The sequence below is a fragment of the Herpailurus yagouaroundi genome, unplaced genomic scaffold (assembly GCF_014898765.1).
Source record: "Herpailurus yagouaroundi ecotype Mexico unplaced genomic scaffold, PumYag 164, whole genome shotgun sequence".
NCBI lineage: Eukaryota > Metazoa > Chordata > Mammalia > Carnivora > Felidae > Herpailurus > Herpailurus yagouaroundi.
Window position 1 is genome coordinate 48,074,974 of NW_024412405.1, and position 20,539 is coordinate 48,095,512.

The window sequence follows — 20,539 nt, forward strand, 5'->3', positions numbered from 1 at the left end:
ATTATCTCAGTTATCATTTATTTATTGAAGATTGGTTAAGTTCCTACTAGAATATTATCTAATTTTTCTGAGCATTTGCTTTGTAAGAGACATACTTCTAAGCATTTTATATGTATTAACTCATGTATGCCTCAAAAAAAATCCTACGAAATAGGTATTATTAATATCCAAATAATACATTTTCATAAAAATTGTGTTCTTAAGACTGCAAATCATTTGTTTGACATGCTAGGACGTTTTATTATTTTCTTTTTTTAATGTTTATTTATTTATTTTTGAGAGAGAGAGGGAGCAACAAACAGGAGACGGGCAGAGAGAGAGGGAGACAGAATTCCAAGCTGTCAGCACAGAGCCCAGTGCAGGGCTCGAACTCACAAACTGTGAGATCATGACCTGAGCCAAAATCAAGAGTCAGACGCTTAACTGAGCCACATAGCTGCCCCTATTTTCTTTATGGTATGTCATTTAAGGAATAAAAGTGGAGAAGAACTCCGGAGGATGTGCTTACGAATGAGAGACAATGAGATAAGTTGGGAGTTCAGTGCTATATGTCAGGAAAGTAATGATGAGAATCTGCCACAGTGATAAAATTGGAGACAGATAAGAATAGAGCTGTTAAATATTTAAGAGGCAGAATCAACAGTGTTTGGTGACCAGTTGGATGTGAAGGGCAAATGATAGGTAACTAAGTGGACTCTCAGGCTCCTGCTTTGGGTTACTACGGGTGACCCAAGGAGCAATCAGGGACAGGTTTATCAAAATAAGCATTTTTGTGAGAAAGCACATTCATTCAGCTTGGGATGGGCTGAGTTAGAGATAGTTCTGGGAAATCCAAGTAGAAATGTTTACTAGAATCTTGGGCAGAGCAATCTGGAACTAAAGAGGGTTGCTATTTGAAAGTTCTCTGCATATGGATGGTCTGTGATGGCTAGTGTGGGTGAGGTTTTGTAAGTAATATGCGTACTATGAGAAAAGAAAGGGGGAAGAAGGAGAGATATCAGCAAAGGACACTATGAGGGAATGGAGAGAGGAAAGAATAAGATCAGGAAAAATTGGTTTCACAGAAGCGAAGAGAAAAGAGAAAGTGGCCAACAGTGTCCAATGCAGTGAGGTAAATAAAGAGAGAAAAGTGTCCATTGGGTTTGATCATGAACAAGTTGTTGTTGATCTGGTGACAGCTGGTTCAGCTATGCCAGGTGAATAGGAGGAGACAAAGTAGAAGTATTCGAACACAATTTTTTGAGCTTTGATTTATTGCACTTTGCAGATTTTGCATTTTTTACAAATTGAAGGTATGTGACAACCCTGTACTGAGCAAATCCATTGGCACCATTGTTCCAATAGCATTTGCCCACTTTGTGTCTCCGCGTCACACTTTGGTAATGCTCAAATTTCAAGGTTTTTCATTATCATTATATTTGTTATGGTGATCCATAATCAGTGACCTTTGATGTAACTTTATACTTGTTTTGGGGAGCCACAAATCACACCCATTTAAGATGGCAATTTAATCGATAAATGTTGTATGCGTTCTGACTGCTCCACTGACCTGCTGTTCTCCCATTTCTCTCCCTCTCTTCAGGCCTCCCCATTCCCTGAGACACAATGATATTGCAATTAGGCCAATTAATAACCCTACAGGGCCTCTAAGTGTTCCAGTGAAAGGAAAAGTCACATGTTTCTCACTTTAAATCAAAAGCTAGAAATGATTAAGCCTAGTGAGGAAGGCATGGTGACATCCAGGAGAGGCCAAAACCTAGTCCCCTTGCACTAAATAGTTGGCCAAGTTGAGAATTAAGAAAAAAAAAAGTTCTTGAAAAAGTTAAAAGTGTGACTCCAGTGAACACATGAATGATAGGAAAGAAAAACAAGCTTATTGCTGATATGGAGAAAGTTTTAGTGCTCTGTATAGAAGATCACACGAACCATAATATCCCCTTAAACCAAAGCCTAACCCAGAGAAGGGCCTCAACCTTTTTCAATTCTGTGAAGACTGAGAGACGTGAGGAAGCTTCAGGAGAAAAGTTGGAAGCCGGCAGAGGTTGGCTCATGAGGTTTAAGGAAAGAAGTCATCTCCATAACGTAGAAGTGCAAGGTGAAGCAGCAAGTGCTAATGTAGAAGCTGCAGTAAGTTATTTAGAAGATCTTCATAGGATCATTAATGAAGGTGGCTACACTAAACAACATATTTTCAGGGTAGACAAAACACCTTTTTTTAGAAGAAGATGACATCTAGAACTTTCACAGCTACAGAGAAGTCAATGCCTGGCTTCAAAGGTTCAAAGGAAAGACTGACACTCTTATTAGGGGCTAATGCAGCTGGTGATTCCAGTTGAAGTCAGTGGTTATTACCATTCCAAAAATCCTAGGGTCCTTAAGAATTATGTTAAATCTACTCTACCTATGCTCTCGAAATGGAAAAACAAAGCCTAGATGACAGCACATCTGTTTACAACACGTTTTACTAAATATTTTAAGCCCACTGTTGAGACCTACTTTCAGAAAAAAAAAATATGGCTTTCAAAATATTACTGGTCATTGCCAATGCCCCTGGTCACCCAAGAGCTCTTATGGAGATGTACAATGAAATTTATGTTCTTTTCATACCAGTTAATACAACATCCATTCTGCAGCTCATGTATCAAAGAGTAAGTTAGACTTTAGAGTCTTATTATTCAAGAAATATAGTTCATAAAGCTATAGCTGCCATAGAGAGTGATTCCTCTGATGGATCCAGGCAAAGTAAATTGAAAACCTTTTGGAAAGGATTCACCACTCTAGGTGTCATTAAGAACATTCATAATTCATGGGAAGAGGTCAAAGTATTAATGTGAACAGGAGTTTGGAAGAAGTTGATTCCAACCCTCAAGGATGACTTTGAGGGATTTAAGATTTCAGTAGAGGAAGTAGCTGCAAATAGCAACAAACAAACAAACAAACAAACAAAAAACTAGAATTGGAAATAGAGCCTGAAGATGTAACTGAATTGCTTGTAATCTCAGGATAAAACTTTAATACATGAGAAGTTTCTTCTTATTGAAAAGAAAAGGTGGAATCAACTCCTGGTGAAGACGCTGTGCAGCTTGTTGAAATGACAACAGAAGATTTAGAATATTACGTAACTTTAATTGTTGAATCAGTGGCAGGGTTGGGAAGATGGACTCCAATTTTGAAAGGCGTCCTACTGTGGGTAAAATGCTATCAAACAACATTGCATGCTACAGAAAAATCATTCATGAAAGTAAAAGTCAATTTATGTGGCAAATTTTGTTGTCTCATTTTAAAAAATTGCCACAGCCATACCAACCTCCAGCAACCACCACTCTGACCATCCAACAGCGATCAACATCAAGGCAAGACCCTCCACCAGAAAAAAAATTTTTTTTCAACTGCTAAAAGCTCAGATGATGGCTAGCATTTTTTTAATCAATAAAGTATTTTTAAATAAAAGCATGTACATTATTTTTTTAGACATAATGCTATTGCACAATAATAGTATAAACATAACTTTTATATGCCCTGGGAAACCCAAAAAATCATTTGAGTCACTGTATTGCGATATTTGTTTTATTGCAGCTGTCTGGAACTGAACCTGCGATGTCTCCAAGGTGTGCCTGCATAAAAGAGCCTTTTAGGTCACCTGGGAAAGTAGGGAATAAAAAGTTAAAGAGATAACTTAATTCTTTTAAATATGGAGAGATTTATTTGCCAAGAGTATGTAGCAAGGAAGAAGTTGAAGATACAGAAAAGGAAGGGAAAACCTTTGATGGAACAAATCCTCTTAGGACTTGGACGGAATATGATCCTGAATGTATGTGGGGGGCTTAACTTGAAGCAGCAGAAGAGCCACCTCTTCTTCTAAGGTAGAAAAAAGAAAGCAAAGATCTAGGCACTTTTTCAGGTCAAATGGAAGGGGCAAGAGATTGAGGTATTTCTTGCTTTATGGCTTTTATTTTTCTCCATAAGATAGAAGGGCACTTAGCTGACAGTCAGAGTGGGGATGGGGCCCAATGGGAGCAGAGACAGTGTGAAAGAGCCTACTTGGATGTGAACATTTTTGAATGGAATGTTGAGAAAGATGACTGCACACACTGGGGGCTCAGATGAGGGTGGAGTCATTAACTAGTAATTGTGCCATTCTGCAGAGTTAGGAGAATTCTCTCCTGAGGTACATGATTGCCAGACCAGGTATATGAATGGAAAGGTAGGTGGTTGAAATGATCCAGAGTTGGGGGTTTTCCCATCAGGTTCATTAGAGAGTCAAAGATCAGAAAATCATCCATTTAGAGCCTGTAATCTTATAGAATCTCACAAAGATTCAAGGACAAGTGAGTGTGGTAGGGAGGGGGAGAGTCCGCCTAGCTGACTTTCCATCTTCTGTTTCTCATTCGCCCTTTGCCTCCATTTACCAACCATTTGCTTGGCCACGGACCTTGATTTTACTTGCCTAGTTTCCAATATCCTTTGTTTTAACATTGAATTCTGCTTCTGGTACCTTTCACAGTCTGTGCTTCAGGAAACCCCTGATACACAGAACTTCTGCTACCTAGAAATCCCTTGTGATGTTCAGCCAGCTCCCTGAGAAGAAATGTCTGCATATTGATTCCATTCCAGAGCAGGCAAGCATTCATTGCACACCCTGTGTCCAGTGTTTGGCCTCTTGGCTCTTTCCTGGAGGTGGTGTGTCCCCTCTCCAGGTGGGTCACTCTTCTGCCACCCATATTCCACATGGTCAGGATGTGATATTTTCATGAGAATTAGAAAAGAGAGGATGAGAAAGTATTATCCTGATTTTTGTGTCATTAAATATGTCATCGGAAAATGGCAGAAAGAAGAAAAATCACTGTTGAAGCATTTAGTCTCCTGCTCTTTGAGATTGAAAAGATGATAACAAATTATTAGGTAGTACTGAATGGCTGATAAATGGTTATATATTCAAAATTGGTCATATACTCAAGTTTTCTGGAATAATTCCAAGAAATTAGCCCATCCCTTCTCTACATCTTTACCATGTTTTACTGGACCTGAGAGGGTCAAAGCCAGAGCTAGCCTTGTATTTTATGGATGTCAACAGGCTGCTGGCTCTCTGCCTGCAGTGTTGTGCTCTCTGTTTTGTATGCAGGTCATATCTGAGAGCCATTCTGTGAGGATGCTGCAGGGTTTCCATCTGTCTTGAGCTCAGCAGAACTTCAGGGATCGCAATAGGAGATTCAAGTGCACTGACAGGATTTTTATTCTACCTGCTGTTGATGGTTGATAAAGAAGACAAAAGTGAAAATTCCATATAGTTAGGCTATTCTTTTTTTCAACCAGGGTTTGTTCAATAAGTATTTATTGATTACCTACTAAGTGCCAGGTACTTACTCTCCTTGGTGCTAAGAATACTATACAGAACTCAAATAGATATAATTGTTTATAGTCCAGTAGGGGTAGAAAGACATAAGTTAAATAATTTTTCCAGATAACTGCAGAATTTCAACTATAATGAGTGCTATGAAGAAAAAGTCCATTGTGTTTTGAGAATATGTGAGAGGTACTCTGCCTTATAATGTGAGGGTTTGAGAGGATTTCATAGAGGAGGTGAGTAGTAGAGTTGAGATATGAATGATTGGTTGGAGTTAACCAGGTTCAGCAGAATGAGAGGGATGGGCAAAGGACCTGAGCAGAAAGAAAACATTTCAGGAACTGAAGGATGGTTGTGGGCTTGAGTTTAGAGAGTGAGGTGAAGTGTCAGGTAAGACGAGTCCCTCTGGGGAGTCATCTTACATGGTCTTTCATCGACAAGGAAAGGGGAGGCATTTAACATTCTTTAAGAAAAATTAGTACTATAATCAGCTTATGTTTGTTAAAGATCAGTCACGCTGGCTGCAGTACAAAGGATGGATTCAAGGTGGGAAAAATGGATATTGGGGGAAAGAGTCAAGGGGCAATTGCAGTGGAAAAGCTAATTAATGATAGTAGGCTGGATTAGGGTTGTGTCAGTAAGATAAATTCATGCTACATTTTGTAGATAGAACTAATAGGATTTATTGATTGATTAAGGTGCCCCAGGGCAGAGAGACAGTGAGGAATGATGGATGATTTCGAGGCTCTGGTATGGGTGACTATGTGGATGGTAGTGACAGTTTGATTAGAAGAGTAGGGGAGAAGCAACTTTGGTTAATTAGATCCTAAAATTAATATAATACAATAATGTAGACTCCCCCTACTCTTATTTCATGTAAAATTCAGAACTCCTAATTACTGTTAATTTTTAGAATTAGAAACAAGTTTGTTTGTGAAAAGTGTATTTGTTGGTCATTTGATATCATCTTTGGAAATACTTGTAGTCAAAAGCAAAACAACTCCATTTGCTGCAAGAGACATAATATTTATATAGAAATGTATAGAAAAAAAACTCAAAAGAAAGTGGGAATTTAAGGCTCCCATTAAGTAAGTGTGTATGTGCGTGTGTGCATTTTTTTTCCGTGTGTAGGGGTATACGTGGGCAGATTATAGTCAAAAGATGAGCTTATTTCCTTAGCTACTACATCCATAAATTTGCTATAGTCTTCCCCCACCTTAGTGTGTCAGGAATACAGTAGACCTTATCCTCCTGTGTAATGATAAATAGAGACAGATTTTCTCCTTATTGGTTTTATGGATATTTCTTCTCCCTAAAACCTGGAATAATGTTTTTTCTTTAAGTTACTGTAAATAACTATTCAACTTCAATGCTGAGTATTTCAGGTCTTCTTTTTTCTTCCCCCTAGTTCATTGCTATTACTATTTCATGTTAGATGGGGCACTGGGTCCAATTATAGCTTTGCATTTAATTACAAACTTTGCATATGTGTGCATTAATTAGAAGATTTTATTGCTTTGTATTTTATGGCTGGAGGTTGTGAACTATAGCAATCCAATACACCACTTAAGGGGATAATACAAATTTAGAATAATAAAAAGAAATTTATAATGATCATCTCAGGCATCCAAAGTATTGTATAGAAAAATAATAAAGCATAAATACAATATACACAAGTCAAGCCCATTCGCCTTCTTTAATTAAGAGGTTTTATCTTGTAAAGAAGATGGTTTAAAAAAACTGGCACAATATATATTTGACACTTATTTAGGCTAAGGATCTTAGCCAAAAAGTAGCCAGACCAACACTAAACCATCCTACACACCTAGAAAACTGATTGGAGGATTAACACAACAACCAACACAACCTGTACCACAGAATTCAGCAGGTATGCAGCGCGGAGAGCTGAACTTGGGGAGCTAGAGGCCGCAAAAAGTAGGGAACTGCTTTTGCGGGCAGACAGAGGATGGAGACTGGGGAAGGGGGGAAGAAAGATCTCAGATACACAACCTAACCTTACGCCTTAAAGAGCTGGGGAAAGAACAGCAAATAAAACCCAAAACCAGCAGAAGACAGGAAATAATAAAGATTAGAGCAGCAATTAATGCTATCGAAACCAAAAAAACAGTAGAACAGATCAATAAAACCAGAAGCTGGTTCTTTGAAAGAATTAGCAAAATTGATAAACCACTAGCCAGTTTGATCAAAAAGAAAAAGGAAAGGACCCAAATACATAAAATCAAGAATGAAAGAGGAGAGATCACAACCAACACAGCAGAAATAAAAACAATAATAAGAGAAGATTATGAGCAATTATATGCTAATAAAATGGGCAATCTGGAAGAAATGGACAAATTTCTAGAAACATATACACTACCAAAACTGAAACAGGAAGAAATAAAAAATTTGAACAGACCCATAACCAGTAAGGAAATTGAATTAGTAATCAAAAATCTCCCAAAAAACAAGAGTCCAGGGCCAGATGGCTTTCCAGGGGAATTCTACCAAATATTTAAGGAAGAGTTAACACCTATTCTCTTGAAGCTGTTCCAAAAAATAGAAATGGAAGGAAAACTTCTAAACTCTTTCTATTAAGCCAGCATTACCTTGACTCCAAAACCAAACAGAGACTCTACTAAAAAGGAGAACTATAGACCAATTTCCCTGATGAACATGGATGCAAAAATCCTCAACAAGATATTTGCCAACTGGATCCAACAATACATTAAACAAATTATTCACCACAACCAAGTGGGATTTATACCTGGGATGCAGGACTGGTTCAATATCCGCAAAACAATTAACGTGATTCATCACATTAATAAAAGAAAGGACAAGAACCATATGATCCTCTCAATAGATACAGAGAAAGCATTTGACAAAATACAGCATCCTTTCTTGATGAAAACCCTCAAGAAAGTAGGGATAGAAGGAGCATACCTAGAGATCATAAAAGCCATATATGAATGACCCAACACTAATATCATCCTCAATGGGACCCCTAAGGTCAGGAACAAGACAGGGATGTCCACTCTCACCACTGTTATTCAACATAGTATTGGAAGCCTTAGCCTCTGCAATCAGACAACACAAAGAAATAAAAGGCATCCAAATTGGCCAGGAGGAGGTCAAACTTTCACTCTTCACAGATGACATGATACTCTCTATGGAAAACTCAAAAGATTCCACAAAAAAACTGCTAGAATTGATACATTAATTCAGCAAAGTTGCAGGGCATAAAATCAATGCACAGAAATCGGTTGCATTCCTATACACCAGCAATGAAGTGACAGAAAGAGAAATCAAGGAATCAATCCCATTTACAGTTGCACAAAACACCATAAAATACCTAGGAATAAATCTAACCAAAGAGGTGAAAAATCTATACATTGAAAACTATAGAAAGCTTATGAAAGAAATTGAAGAAGTCACAAAAAAATGGAAAAAGATTCCATGCTCTTGGATAGGAAGAACAAATATTGTTAAAATGTCAATACTACCCAAAGCAATCTACATATTCAATACAATCCCTATCAAAGTAACACCAGCATTCTTCACAGTTAGAACAAATAATCCTAAAATTTGTATGGAACCAGAAAAGACCCCGAATAGCCAAAGCAATCTTGAAAAAGAAAACCAAAGCAAGAGGCATCACAATCCCAGACTTCAGGCTATACTACAAAGCTGTAATCATCAAGACAGTATGGTCCTGGAACAAGAACACACACTCAGATCAATGGAACAGGATAGAGAACCCAGAAATGGACCCACAAACATATGGCCAACTCATCTTTGACGAAGCAGGAATGAATATCCAATGGAATCAAGACAGTCTCTTTAACAAGTGCTGCTGGGAAAACTGGACAGAGAAATGCAGGAGAATGAACCTGGACCACTTGCTTACACAAAAATAAACTCAAAATGGATGAAAGACCTCAATGTAAGACAGGAAGCCATCAAAATCCTCAAGGAGAAAGCAGGCAAAAACCTCTTTGATCTTGCCCGCAGCAACTTCTTACTCAACACGTCTCTGGAGGCAAGGGAAACAAAAGCAAAAATGAACTACTGGCACTTTATCAAAATAAAAAGCTTCTGCACAGCAAAGGAAACAATTCGCAAAACTAAAAGGCAACCGACAGAATGGGAGAAGATATTTGCAAATGACATATCAGATAAAGGGTTAGTATCCAAAATCTATAAAGAACTTATCAAACTCAACACCCAAAAAACAAATAATCCAGTGAAGAAATGGGTGAACGACATGAATAGACACTTCTCCAAGGAAGCTATCCAGATGGCCAACCGACACATGAAAAAATGTTCAACATCACTCATCATCAGGGAAATACAAATCAAAGCAAAATGAAATACCACCTTACACCTGTCAGAATGACTAACATTAACAACTCAGGCAAGAACAGATGTTGGCGAGGATGCGGAGAAAGAGGATCTCTTTTGCATTATTGGTGGGAATGCAAGCTGGTGCAGCCACTCTGGAAAACAGTATGGAGGTTCCTCAAAAAACTAAAAATAGAACTACCCTACGACCCAGCAATTGCACTACTAGGCACTTATCCACGGGATACAGGTATGCTGTTTTGAAGGGACACATGCACCCCATGCTTATAGCAGCACTATCAAGAATAGCCAAAGTATGAAAAGAGCCCAAATGTCCATAGATGGATGAATGGAGAAAGAAGATGTGGTATATATACACAATTGAGTATTACTTGGCAAATCAAAAAGAATGAAACCTTGCCATTTGCACTACGTGGATGGAACTGGAGGGTATTATGCTAAGTGAAATTAGTCAGAGAAAGACAAAAATCATATGACTTCACTCATATGAGGACTTTAGGAGACAAAACAGATGAACATAAGGCAAGGGAAACAAAAATAATATAAAAACAGGGAGGGGGACAAACAGAAGAGAGTCATAAATATGGAGAACAAACTGAGGGTTGCTGGAGGGGTTGTGGGAGGGGGGATGCACTAAATGGGTAAGGGGCATTAAGGAATCTATTCCTGAAATCATTGTTTCACTATATGCTAACTAATTTGGATGTAATTTAAAAAAAATAAAAAATTAAATTAAAAAAAAAGTGTGTTTAAATGTGCCTGCCTTCTAGAAAAAAAAGAAATCATGATGTTAAAACCCAAAGCTCCATGGTCATTTGCATATGGATAAAGTGGGTCACATGATTATGAGGAGGCCTACAGGTTGCTTGAAAAAGGCTTCAGAGTCAAGAATCCTACTGCTAACAAAGAATGAACCTAAGTAACTTTGGAAAACAGTATTTTAACTGAATACTGTAATATTAAATACAAAATAACTGTATACAAATGCTATAATCTAGTTAGTGAATGTGTTTCTCACAGTGGCATGGGTTAGAAATTCTGAAGTACTTTATGTCTTTATTAGAGGTGAGCAAATGAGATCATAAATTTACTTATATAATAAATAATAAGGTAGATAATAACCCAAGTTTTGCATTATTGGAGAAAAACATTACAGATAAGGAAAGGGGGAAGACCCAAATAAAACCTGTGGTGTTGGGCTGAAATTAGAGCTATTACTATAAACCCATAGACTTTGATATATGTATATATATATATATATCAAACTGTCATGTCAGTTGCCTTGTGTTAGGAGGGGTTTGGAACTTTTATTTACTTAAAACAATGCCTGACGCATAGTAAGTTTCTCTCATTTTTTTTTAACTAAATGGTAAATGATATTCCTCGAACACAAAACGTAGATGTGTGTGTATGTATGGGTTAGTATACACATAGGTATTTCATAACTCTGTTTGCCATGAGGGCCCAGGAGCAACAACACTGCCCAAGCAGTGACTACATTTGGTGCCCAAGTCTTGGTTCCTAAACACCATTCTTTGAAAAAAGGAATCAGCACTTCATAAATAAATGATTCATTCCCGGGGTGGTGCAGGAAAAGATAAGATTAACCTGGATTGTCTTGTGGTATAGAAAAGTGCTCAAAAAAGGAAGGGCACTTGTAAGGATACAGGAGTCAACCTGAAGGAACTCTTCATGACCAAAGCTGGAAGAATTTGAGAAAGAAAGAAAGAAAGAAAGAAAGAAAGAAAGAAAACAAAAACATTGGATTATAACTAGGGTTTCCTCAGACAGTGCCTAAAAAGGGTCGGGCTTCACTGAGAGGAGCTGGTTCTAGAAGCCATAAGGAATTCCAAACAGGAACTTGGGATTCAGGGAAAGAACTTGGGCAGAAGTTGTCTTTGGTTCCCTGGGGAAAAGGGGAGGGAAGCAGCCCCTGAAGAAGCAGAGCCTAGAAAGGATGGTGATGACAATGGCTAAGTGGAAAGCCCAGCTTTGAAAAAAAATTCTGAGGAAAGCCCAGCATTATGAAGACAGAACGGGTTCAAAATGGGAAGACTCTGGGTTAAGTGGTTATAGTAAGAGTGTCCCAGTCTTATGATTTGGGATGTATAGGCCAAACGACCCCCTTTTGTCCTCTCAAGGATAAAGAAAGGTTCTTTGGAAGGAGAGTGGGAAGGATTTTCTAGGACTGGTATAAACTGGGTGTCAGGCACTCTCCACTGTAGATATATTGGCTCCTCTCTGAAGACCTGATGTTACCCTACATTGGGGCTCTCAAGAACGCCGAGGGTAGAACATGAGGAGGAGCATTATGAATTATGCTACAGAAGTCTGATGTTAGTCATGAGGAATATGGTCACCTGCTGTCTTTCTTCAAGTTCAACTAGGGCTTCCCCAGGTGGGGTAGTTTGAATAGCCAGCCATCAGACTAATGGCTTTCCTTAAGTTCCTTTTATTGCTTCAACTCATTGCTTGAGGTTATCCTGATTATTTTCAAGATATACCCCCTTATTACTATGTAAGCTTTAGGAAAATTGTTTCTTTAGAAGTATAAGGGTACATTACACTGAAATATTACAACTACTGGAAGAACAAAGGGTTATATAAAATCATTCGACTTGATAGCATCAGTAACTTCTTAGATGACAAATGGTGATAGGATAGTAGGATGTATGAATCCATGAAGAGAAGTTTCTAGGAGTCTTGGACGAAGACTCTTAGCAAGAAGAGCTGAGATCAGTAAACCCCTCTAAGACTCACTGTGACCAAGTCCCTATCTTTTCAAAGTTACCCCAGGCCAAAATTGGTGACAGTGGTGGTGGGGAAATGGGGTTGAGTGAGGATGTTGGTTGCCTATTTAGCATTCACTTCCATGTCCCCCCACCCCATCTACTCTTAACATAAACTCAGTTTTGTTTAGTAACCCACCCTCCCCACTGCAGCCATATGGGGAAGTGGATCTTGCCTCTAGCTCCAAGGGTTCAAGGAGTATCACTTATTTACTTAAAAATATTGAGAGAAACTTATTATGTGCCAGGCATTGTTTTAGGTAAATAAAAAAGTTCCAAACCCCTAACACAATGAGATTGACATTATAGTGTGTGTGTAAAGAAAATGTACAAATAAAGCAAAACATATGGAAATCAGAGCTAAGGAGGAAAACAAAGCCTTGGTGAATTCAGAAGGGAATGCTGGAAGACAAGCATTGGGGAGTGGTTACGATTTTAAAAGAGTGATCAAGGAAGGGATTGATGAAGTGACATGTTCTCCTTCTCTTGTCTGGCTTTAAAATTAGGTCAATTCTGCTGATCAAACCAGAGGGGAAGTCTACCAGGGAACTTGTAGGAAAATGTTTCCTCAAACAAAGATAGAGGCACAGGAAGAGACAATCTCTTTTCTTCCTCCAGATGTAGTTATAATTGGATGTGATGCCAGGAAGAGCTGTAGACACCTTGCTACCGGCTTGATGACACCAAAAAAGGCAGGGTGGAGAGAGAGAATGAAATTTGGACCTTGATTATTTTTCTGAGCCACAGAATTAATTACTCCTGAAGTCTGATCTATGTCTGTGCTCCTTGTGATGTGAAATAGTAATTTTTCATACTGTGGACGCCTGTTTGAATCAGGATTTCTTTGACTTGCAGCTGAAGGCATCCTAACTGATATAGATTGGGTCTTGTAATGAACTAGTTGGCAAAATTCTAAGTAGATGGGGGTAGGAACTTGTGACGTTGGTTATAATACAAACTTTTCCCTGTATTAAGCTTAAGCTTGAAGACATTGGGCTTGAAAAATGATGGCTTGTAAGAGCTCATTTGCTCAAGACAATGACATAAGGGATTCCAGACCTAATTCTTGAAAACCTCATATTCAGGGGATCATGGCCCACATACCTTACTTTACAACTAAGTATGGAGAAGAGCTATGTAGGTAGAGGGTAGAGGGGTACCTGGATGTAGGTGAAGACCACTCTGCCAGAAGTAAGAGTGGCAATTCCAGATGATGCAGAAGCACGTGAGTGGCTGTGGCCGTGGCTGTGGCGGGGAACAGGCACAATTAGAGCTGACCGTTAGCTTTTTAAAAAAATTCTCAGTGTAACTGAGAGGCACTAAGAACTACAGCCTCTGATTTCACTGCCACAAGTTGCCACCTGTGGTAGGCAGAATAACTGGTTCCCTCCCCACAAGATGTCCACACCCTAATCCCTGGAGCCTGTGAATGTGTAATGTGAGATGGCAAAATAGACCTGTGGACGTGATAAAGATTATGGACCTTGAGTTGGGGAGATTATCCTAGCTTATCAGAGTTGGCCCAATCTAATCACATGAACCCTTTAAGACAGGGAAACTTTTCTCAACTGGAGTCAGAGATAGATAATGAATAAAGATGCAGGAGAGATTCTAAGTGTGGAGGGGACTTGGACTACCTTTGCTGGCCTTGAAGATGGAGGAAGGGAACCATAAACCAAGATATGTAGGTGGCCTCTAGAAGGTGGCAATGGCCCTTAGCTGACAGCCAGCAAGGAGACAGGGATATCAGTCCTCTAGCAACAAGGAACTAAATTCCAGTAACCATGTGAATGATCAAGGACACAGATTCCTCCATAGAGGTGCTAATAAAGGAATGCAGCCCTGTCAATGCTTTGATTTTCCTAGGAAATGTGTATTAAACTTCTAATAAATGTGTGTTGTTATAAGCTACTAAATTGGAGGTAATTTGTTATCACAGTGATAGAAAATGAATACACCTGCCTGGTAGAGAGTTGTGTCCATAGTGGATGAAGTCCCTGATTGCATTACTGGATGATGTGGAGGGGTGGGAAAGGCTTGAAAAATGGAGTACAGCTTTGAAGAAGGAGACAGGAGACAAAGAGGTTGGTCTGAGTGTTGGGGTGGAGAAAACATGGAAAGTGGTGAGGAGGCATAGCAGTATCTATCTATTGTATATAACAAACTACCCCCAAACTCAGTGGCTTAAAGCCATTTTCTTGACTCAACAACTTGGACTATCTCATCAACTTTCTGGTTCTTCTGCTCATGTGGGCTCTTATATTATGGCTCTTACATTATATTTGTGGTAACAAATACCACAGTCTGGGTGTCTTAAAGAACAAAAAACTTATTTTCTCATAGTTCTGGAGGCTGCAAGTTCAAGATCAAAGAGATGGTGGGCTTGGTTTCTTCTGAGGTCTCTTTCCTGGGCTTGCAGAGAGCCTCCCTCTTGCTCCCTCTTCACATGGCCTTTTCTGTCTGTGCATCCTTGGCATCTCTTCCTCTTCTTAGAAAGACATCAGTGATAGAGGATTAGGGCTCTGCCCTAAAGACCTCATTTTTTTTTTTTTTTTTGTAATCACCTCTTTAGAGGAATTATCTGCAAATACAGATACATTCTGAGGCTAATTGGGACATTAATATATGAATTTTAGAGGGACATAATTCAGCCCATGACAGTCATTATGGGACTCCCAGAGGTATGGACAGTGAAAGGCATGAACAAATGGAAGGGGGGAACATTACTAAGGATCTACCACAGAAGGTTATCAAGATGGGGGACGGGAACAGAAAAGTTACAAGATTTCCCGGGATTAATTTCGCTTAAGATACGGTATGTTACAGAAGGAGTCTACAACCATGTCTGTGGCCCCCCACCTATCTTTATACATAAAGTTTTATTGGAACCCAGCCACCTCCTTTATTGTTTGTGGCTGGCTTCCTGCTATAAGGGCAGAGTTAAGTAGTTGTGGCAGAGAAAGTATGGTCTGCAAACTTTCAGCCTATTCGTTATTCACAGAAAAAAAATTGCTGACCCAGTGTTAGAGAATCATAAGAAAGGCATGAATTGGGTAGAGAAAGCATACTTAATCAGACACCAACAGCAGAAAACATAGAGTCCAGGGGAGGGAAGGAAGGTGGCAGGCACAATTTCTCTTGCTTACTTCAGGTAAACAAATTACCAGATAAACAACAGCTCTGGAATTGTTACAAGGATTCGTCCTAATGTGCTGCTTATGAAATGTGCTGAAATTCTTAAAAGTGTTGTTTTACACAAGCCTTGGCCACCCACCCATTGCTGCCCACACATTAGTCCTTTCAAGTATTATCTGGAGATACCCAATTGTCATAGGTGGAGAACAAAGCAAGAGTCCCCGCTTTTATAGGGATTTCCCTTCCTATGATATTTCATACTAAGCCTCATTCACACCCAATAGGAAGGCAGTGCTGCTTTTAAAACCCATTTCACATTTTAAAACCAATTCTATTAAGCATGACTTCAGCTGTCACTTCTTGTTATTTTTGGAGAAGCTTGATGCTCATAGGTTTGAAACATCCCATCCATTTGTTCAATGGGTTTCTGATAACTATCCCTGCCCATTGGGTATGAAGTCGACACCAATTATGCAGCTGACTGCCTTAACGATAGAGTATTTTAGAACAGGCCACGGTGTCTTGTAGTTCTTACCATGTCTGGATGTGTGGTGCTTAAAGGCCTTCAAAACCAGTGCAATTTTACTATTGCTGCAAGTGAAGAGCACAGGGGAACTGGGGAATGTAAGAAAGTTGACAGTAGGCTCAGGGCTGTCTGCACTGCAGATGTAGTCTAGTCTGTAACCCCGCTGGAAGCAAGAGAAGCAGGCTTTTCAAACCCTTGCTACATAAGCCTTGTTATCACTGAAATAGACCACTCGAGATGCAAGTACAGACGGATTGCTGCTGATGACAGCTCACCAGGACCCAGCTCTCCAGTCATGTACACTGATATGCATATTCACTCTACTGGGGGAAAAAAATCATCTCCTCTTCCACCCTGGGACACTACTCCTGTAGTCTCTGAATCTGCTATTTTATACCCACCTGCTGGTACAAGCAGCCGCAATGGGCATCAAGCGATGAAAAGCTCTGAGGAGTACTATTGCGGTGTGAATTGCTTCCTTTCTCTGTACTGTTTGGTGATTGTAAGATGGATTGCCAGATTAGCAGAGGCACAGTGTTTGCGTAAGGAACAGGGAGGGTGATTTTTCCTTGCTTCGCCTACCAGCTATTTCTTACCAGTCTCATTGCTTCCTATAAAAAGCAAGGTATTTGTTAATGTCGTTTCTTAGTGGAAATCCAAAGGACAGAACCACTGACTCAGTCCCAGAGTGAAACTACTCTGTTTCTTTCTGCCCTCCTGCTGCCAAGTAAGAGTGGCTGATGCGGCCGGCCAAAGAGGCTACTGGCCTACACAACCGCTGGCTCGTGAAAACTTCCAGTACGGCAGTTTGCAGTCCTCTGATGTTTTATATCATGAACTAAATACACACAGCCTCCTTTCCCGAATGCACAAAGCTGTTTCCAAAACACAAAAACAAGTTGATAAACAGGTAGAACTACAGGCGGCTTGGAGGCTGCCGCACTCTTTGGAAGACTTCTGCGGTCTGTGTGGGTTGGGTAATCTATGTTAACATCTTGTCTTTAAGACATTGACCTCACTTTGATTCAGATATTCTAGAAAAGGATTCATTTCTTCTCCATTTCAAAGCTGTTTATCTGGCTTAGAAAATAGCTGCTTTAAACAGAAGCCTTTACACTTGTCTGGGTAAATTCTGTTCCAATTTTTGTTTTGGCCACAAGTCAAAGATAACAGCTGTGCGCTTGTGGGTTCACTGAACTCTACGTGCTTGTTGGCTGCATCACCAACCAGAGGGAATAACCAATAATTAGAACATTTCGGGTCATCTTGGGAAGAACAGAGTTTTCTCATGTTTGGAAAGGTGACGCGACCTCCCTCTGATTTTCCCAAATGCGGATGTGTCAGTGAGGATGCGTGGTGCTGAATAGACGAGCCTGGACTTAGGGCCACTGTGTCCTCCCTTTCCTGAACTATCACCTGATAAACAGAGGCTTAAAACTATATTTAATGTTTTTCCACTTCACTCTGGCTCTGCAACAGGCCCGAGCCATGATAACAAGCCAAAGCACTTGTGTATTCCTAGCACTTCAGCATTTCTGATCATAATGATTTGTGACTCAGACCTTGAAAGCTGTGGGGTTTCTTCCTAGTTGAATCAATACAAGTTTACATAAATATATGTTTCTGTTTTCCTTTTGTTCTTCCTTCAGCATTTATGTTGACTTGCTGGCAACAACAGACCATGGAAGGGTGGGGAAAAGAGAAATGGAGCAGATAGAGAGATGATTCAGAAGAAATTACTTTAGGGGCGCCTGGGTGGCGCAGTCGGTTAAGCGTCCGACTTCAGCCAGGTCACGATCTCGCGGTCCGTGAGTTCGAGCCCCGCGTCGGGCTCTGGGCTGATGGCTCAGAGCCTGGAGTCTGTTTCCGATTCTGTGTCTCCCTCTCTCTCTCTGCCCCTCCCCCGTTCATGCTCTGTCTCTCTCTGTCCCAAAAATAAATAAACGTTGAAAAAAAAAATTAAAAAAAAAAAAAAAAGAAGAAATTACTTGGGTGGGTTCTATTTCCTGATGATGACTTTTTTGTTTGTTGTGTTTATGAAGGGTAATGGGTTGGAATTTTCATTTTGAAAATATAAAATGTATCCTATGTATTTAAAGACTATAACCATTTGTATATCAACTGTGATAAACGAAAGTAATTCTCGTAAAGTATAATGAATATTACCACCCATTTGTTATACTTGATCCCTGCATGAATTTCTCGTGTATCAGGGTATTTGGTGGGCTAGAGCTTTTGGTATTGGGGATAGGTGTTCACAACCCACTACTGATGTCCTCATTGCACGTGAAGGGCTTTCTGTCACTGTGCTGTTTGTGAAACGTGCTGTACCCTGCTGAGGTCTCAGGTGGGGTCTGAAATTCAGACACCTCCCTCTTCTGCTCAACACAAGTGGGTCTATAGGGCTGCACCTGTTTGGGGTTGGGGTTGAGATGCATCCACATTTTCCTTTGGCTAGTGGCCATGCTGAGCATGTTTGTGCTTGAACCCAAGACCCACCCCTGAATTCCCTGTCTTTAAATCCCATCCCAATAAGAAAGTAAGTGAATGACTGTCATTATTGGTTAATATAGATAAATTGTCTATGTCTAGCTTCAGTTAGGTAAAGTCCAGCTACATATAGATATTTGTATAGAATATACACATATTTCCCATTTATTTAAGAATACTTTCAATGACATTTTTGTACTCCAGAGAAAGATTAGAACTAATTTGAAGGCTATGTGAAAATATTATATTCACTCTATGAACCAGCATGTGATCATTGAGATAGATTCTTAAAGTGTAACCTAGACTAGGACTGATCATCCTGGTTGGTAACAAGGAATAGTGTCTGAAAAGCCATGATAGAAAAACATCAGTAGTATATCCTGATCCCTGAAGATATATATTCAGAGCACAGAGCATTCCACCAAGCAGTTTATTGTCTTTGTGTCCCCAAGGGCTGTTTCTTAAAGTGGTCTTGAGAACAAAGGGCCAAGACTTCAAAACTTTCCTCAGAGATGGAATGGGTGAGTTCAACTGCACGAGACTGAGAAACACTCATCTTCCTGAAACAAGACACAAATGTGCTGCCACACTTCTGGGTCACATTTCCTGTCTGCTTGGAGCATCCCTCTAGGATTGAAGGAACAAAGAGAGGTGGTTGGGAAAATTTATTGAATCCCAGAGAAGCCTGTGCTTGCAAATTATTTCTGTGCGAAGATTTAGAATCTGGCGAAAGACAGGAAAGTATGCGGCAGGGATTTTTTTCCCTCCTCAGCATTTCTAGCAATGGACTGATTGGTGTGAGAAATTAGCCGCCCTGCTGAGGGTGAGGTGTGGCATCCTTACAGTACTTCAAATAAGCCCTTGTTTCTAGTATTTTGATCTTGAAATGGTGTGTTCTCTCTAGTGGTTTCCCTCAGTATCTTTGTTATGTTGTCACACAGAGGATGCAGTAAACAGACTGTGGGGCTCTGTCTACTAATACACATCATCTGATTAATTTTTATGTTAGTGCCTTTTCTCTTTTATTCCTCAAAGTGCCCTTATCCCTTTCACTTCTGGCAGCACTACATAGGTGCTCATTTAATGATGGAAAAGGCCCTCCAGAATATCTCCTTCTGTCGTATGAGCATACATGAATTTAACAACTATGGCAGAACAGATCTCTTTCTAACACATAGGAATAAATGATGATTTGGTTTTCTAGGGACCAAAACGGAAAAATATAGACATTTCTATTAAAGAAACAGAAGCCATTTTTTTTTGTGTATCAGAAGTTAGATATTTTTAATGATCATTATTATTATTTTCTTTATTTTATTCCTATGTTGAAGTCATTCTTTCTATCATATCTACATTATGAAAAACAAGCATTTGAGGAAGGACTAAATCAGTAGATATGGTATACACAGCAGTGTCTTAATGATAGAACCAATTCCCTGCTTCTCATGAGGCCTTTAACCTTCAATCATTAGTCCCTTAACACTGTTTAACAAGTGCTGTCTTTAGCTTAAGGAAAGAAAAGAGCAAATAGATATTTTTTAATGACCTACTATGTGTCAGGCACAGTGCTGGACAATTTTTATTTGCTATCTCATTTAATACTCATAATGATTCTGTGAGGTGGGTGAAATTTTTATTTTACACATGTGGGAACTGAGCAAAATAGAAGTGGAGATAGAAAAAAAGGGGAATTGGGTTTTCATTGTTAATCACTTAAGTTCTGACTTTAACAGGCTTTCTGATTTTGGATTTACAGTGGTCCCCGTGTCGCATTTGGAAATGGCAGAGAAGGGTTGTAGCAAAGTCACAACATGCTCCCACTGGGAAATCACGAGCATATCATTGGATCCTTCCAGAATGAGCTATTTCTGAGCCCTAACAGGAGGATCTGCTGAT

General features: G+C 39.5%; 1 long non-coding RNA gene across 1 annotated transcript; it reads left to right on the forward strand.

The window, feature by feature from the left end:
* Positions 1-1,624: 1,624 nt before the first annotated feature.
* LOC121037968 (uncharacterized) lies at positions 1,625-20,322 on the forward strand. The gene is made up of 3 exons (XR_005794088.1): positions 1,625-1,732; positions 5,420-5,423; positions 20,310-20,322. It is a non-coding gene; the product is annotated as an uncharacterized LOC121037968 (long non-coding RNA).
* The last annotated feature ends 217 nt before the right edge of the window (positions 20,323-20,539 follow it).